The sequence below is a fragment of the Pteropus vampyrus genome, unplaced genomic scaffold (assembly GCF_000151845.1).
Source record: "Pteropus vampyrus isolate Shadow unplaced genomic scaffold, Pvam_2.0 Scaffold37, whole genome shotgun sequence".
NCBI lineage: Eukaryota > Metazoa > Chordata > Mammalia > Chiroptera > Pteropodidae > Pteropus > Pteropus vampyrus.
Window position 1 is genome coordinate 3,023,865 of NW_011888818.1, and position 4,890 is coordinate 3,028,754.

The window sequence follows — 4,890 nt, forward strand, 5'->3', positions numbered from 1 at the left end:
AAAAAAAAAATTTGATTTAAAAACGGGCCTAAGATCTTAACAGATACCTCAACAAAGATATATGGGTGACAAATAAGCATATGAAGAGATGCTTGACATCATATAACATTAGAGAAATGCAAATGAAAACAACAACGTGTTACTACTACATATTTATTAGAATGGTCAAAATTCAGAACACTGACTACACCAAATGCTGGCAGGGATGTGGAGCAACAAAATATCTCATCCACTGCTGGTGAGGATAAAATCATATAGCTACTTTGGAAAACAGTTTGGCAGTTTCTTACAAAACTAAACATACTCTTACAATAAGATCCAGCAATTGCGCTTCCTGGTATTTACTCAAAGGATTATAAAACTTATGTCCACACATGTCTGGTGGCACAGAGTATATAGGAAATCTCTGTTTCTTTCTCTGTATTTTGTTGTGAACCTAAAACTGCTCTAAGAAAATTACTTAAAAACAAAGAACTTGGTGTTTGATGAGAGGGACTCATTCAGAACTGGACGGGATGGGATGAGCTTGTCTGTATGGCACTCTGAAGTCAGACCACACATGTGTTGGGAACTGAGGAATGGCAAATTGGTTTAGATGACATGGGATGCAGTACTTTTCAGTGTCTTGTTGCACATTCAGTAAAAGGATGTGGATTTCAACTTAACCCAAGATAGGAAAAGGGAATATATCAGGACAGAAAGTTTGGTGCTATTTACAATCCTGATAAAGTACCAAACAACAACATTGCAAGAAAAGACTAATGAAAAAGATGGCTTGAGACTCAATTTTAAAAAGCACATACCCCTTGGCAGGTTAGTTTTCTATTCTCATCCCTGTTACTGCATGTTCTTTTATCCAGATAAAACCTCTAAATGTTCAATCAGGAGGCATTCCTCACTCTAGATAGAATACTAACCTTCTTAGCTCTAAAATTGTTCTTTGTTCAGGGTGATTTTGCCTCTGAGCAAACATAAGTAACTAATCAGTGGCTCTGAGTGCCTATGCAGCATTGTAACAGTGTGTGAATTCACTTTTGAAATCAGTCAGTTCCAAATGACCATCTCTGATTACCTCGACTGCATCACTTGTCCTGATGTCCTTTTTGGACTCAGAGCCAATATTTCTCTTTGCAAAAGAGAATCCCTGGCAGTAAGGCTAGAAAGAAGTTCAAGGTCTGAAATAGAGTTCACTCTTTGAAATTGAAAACTGAAGAGAGATATTCCACGACTTGGCCAAAGACCCAGTGTTTGATCTGTATAAGAACCAAAGGCTTCAGACTCCCAAAATCTTTAATTGTATGGCTCTGTTTCTGCAAGAGGTGGCTAGTGAGCCAAATTCATAATTTAACATATAATTTTCTTTGAGGAAGATTTGAATACATTTGGTCAGATGTATGGATAAAGGCTCAATGGTCAGTTCATTAAGTTAAGCCAAGGATATTTTGGATGCATAATAAACTTTTCAAGGTCAAGAGTGATTTTGATTTTGAATATAGAAACCATTTCAACTATCTTGCCATTGAATTCAGTTTGAATCTCAAGTTGCGTTCTGTGGCTGCTATTCAAGAGGTGTAATCCTGTTGTAGAGTCTAGCTCTTGGGCGAGCACAGCTGCAGGAAACCCAGGATGATGCACAGCTCTGCTGAGAAGGACCTTGACCCTGCTTTCGCCACAATGGCCATGGCTCACCTTCTCTTTGCCACGGTGTCAGTTTTCATTACTTTGATATTTCTCACGCTTTGATGTGTGATATGAAATGGTAGCCTTTGGCCATAAATAGGGAAATGAAGCTTCACGGGGACATAGAGTACTTGCCAAAGAGAAGGTGTGGAAAATGGATGTGACAAGGTTATTCAGATTGCTTTCTTAAGGAATTTCAGCTCAGCTATACATGATGATGCTACTAGTTTTTGCTTTGGCTCATCTATTATACACGTAACTATGTATTCCTTTATAGATTTGTCATGGATGCTATCATGCCTCACATGGGGAAGTCCTGTCCAGTGGAGAAAAGAAACTAACCAGTCATGCAGGAAAGCTTTATGAACACCATTGATTTCCATTTCAATTCCTGAGACCTCAAAATTATAATGGGGACCTTGGATTTCCGTATTGCTATTGCTAACTTTCTTTTTACAGATTTTATTTCATTATTATTTAGTGAGAGTCTTTATGCTATGATTAAATTAAAGAACACCTTAGTCTTTCTTCTTTTGCTCTAGTAAAATAACAAATAACAGCAGTGAAAATATTCAGACAACATTGCCTTACTTTTTTTACTTATGATGTTATAACAATAAGAACATGGGACTGGAGCAGGGAAGTATCACCAGAAATTTGTAGTCTGGCTTCTGTTCCTATATGAGTTTCTATCACGGCATAATAAAGTACCATAAACTTAGGGACTTAAACCAACATAAATTCATTGTCTCTCAGTTTCTGTGAGTCAGGAGCTCAGGCCCAAGTTAGCTGGGTTCTCTGCTCAGGGTTTCATTGGGCTGAAATCAAGGTGTTTGTTGTCCAGAGCTCCCATCTCTTTAGAGGATTTTAGCTATTTCCGACTCACATGGTTATTGACAGAATTCAGTTCTTTGGTTTGTAGTACTGAAATCCTCAGCACCTAAAAGCCATACCTCTCCATAGGCAGTTCATAATGTATAAGTTTGCTGTCCTCCAGGCCAACAGAATATCTCTGATGTTTTATTCTTTTCTGAAGGCCTCACCTAACTAGATCAGGCCCACCCAGATGACCTCCTTCTCCATTAAGTCCAATTTAACTGATCAAGACCTTAATTACATCTGTAGAGTCTTCACCTTTGCCGCATTTTACTGGCCAGAAGCAAATTATAGCTGTCGAGGCTGTAACCCTAGGGGACAATGATCATGAGTGCAATCATACAATTCTGCCTTCCACAGTCCCCATCACTCTACCTAATTTATTGTCATAGGGGCCATTGTTGTCTCCCTAATCATCAAGTCCAGCAGCTCTTTCTCAGTTCTTACTCTCTCTGTGGCATGGATCAATGCCGACCACTCTCCTCATCCTTCTCAGTGTTTTCTGATGTTACATTCTCCTAATTTCCCTACAGAGAGGCAGTGAAGGATTGGAGGAAGCATATCATCTTTGTAGTGAAGCAGAACAGAGTCTCAATCCAGCTCTGTCTCTTAGGAGGAGTAATCCACATGTAGCTCATGTCCACTGCTTGAACGAGTCTGACAGGAACCAGAAAATGCAAAAGATTCCCTCTGCACCCCCATTTCAGTCCCTACCTTCTGTTAGCAGAACCTAAACAGAAGCCAGTAGTTTCCAGCCAGGGAATCTGAGAAATGCAGATTGCAGCTCCAACCCCAGCATCTCAGAGCAGCAGAGAAGGTGATCTTGAAGCTGAGAGCCAATAGATAAGAAGAAATGGGCACAGTCAGTTACCTGTTGTAAATAAGAGTAACAGTAGAGCAAATACATTGAGCTTCTTGTTAATGCTTATCTGGGCGAATAAACGTTCCCTGTGGGTACAACTCGGCTTTGTCTCACAAATACAGAATGTTCTTTTGCCTTAAATTGTATCTATCATGCCTCAGACCTGTCTGGCCAATGAACGAGCTTCCCACTTCACCTGCGCATGACTTCAACACACAGCCTGGGGGTTCTGGGGAGGAACTCTCCCTCTGAGTTTTCAGAATCATTTAAGTCCTTCCCTGAACTCTGTTTCTGAGAGTTCACCCTTTGGGACTCTCCAGTGCTGCCATGATTGTTTTCCCTCCTAACTCCACTTGCCTGGTACTTTGACTCACGGTCGTTTGGCACACAGCACACATCACAGGAGGGACAGCAGTAGCAGTAGATTTGGCTCCGGCACAGCTGCCATAGGAGAGGCTCTCCATGACGATGCTCTCTCCCTCATGGCCAAGAGATAGGCTGACCCACTTTAACCACCGGCTGACAAGGCTGGAAGAGACCAACCTTTTAAGAGTTAATTCACTCGTACATTAATCTGATCCTTTTCATTGTGCCTTTTATTGCTCTGGGTTATTGTAAAGGTGCAGAGATCAATTAGCAGATTTAAAACCTTGAAAGCTTCATTACATAATTTTAGTCATCAGCAAACCTTGGGAAAACCTAAAAAATGAAGCCACTAAATCATTTTAATTGGAAATTTAACCAAGTGTCTTTGTAGAATATTTTATTGCTCGTCTCCTGAAGCAACAGCTCCTTTAGATGCTGGAGCTGGTAGCTGGGGTGCTCCTTGGGAGATGTTGTTCTTGTCTTGGTGCGAGAAGGTGGGATTTGTCTACAGCAACAGGCATCATTAAATACAAGTTGGCCCTGCTTTGAGGAATCCTTGTGTCTGGAAGTCAGAATGTGCAAATTATGTCACAAAAAGAATCTACTTAGAAAAAAAAAAATTCTGAAATAGTGCATGTCTTTCTTTTTTTCATAGAATCATTTACTTGGTAAGGTTATATTTTTCTCTCAGTTATTCCAGGAACATGCTCACTGGGCTCCAGGAATTCCTGCCACACCTGGGGAATGCTTCCTTCTGGGGTCATGGACTGTGAGCAGAACAGCAAATCCTGTCAGACACTGAATTTTCTCTCAGCTGCGTGTGTGCACTGCCCACTTGTTAGCACAGGCTGACTTTCTCTCCAGCTTGCTCAGCACTTTATCAAGGGTAATATAGGAAGGTGATAAACTCTGAAGCTCCATTGCATGCTCAGTAGGAGATAATGCAGGTCCCTTGACAGAAAAAAGGGACAGTGGAAAGAGAAGTAAATATTTTATAAGAGATTTATAAAATATTTTTTAAAAAATTAAGAAGTGATCTATGGCCTTAACGGAGACTCAATGGTGGTCGCTTTTAATTAAGGTGTATACTTTCCCAGAAATACGTT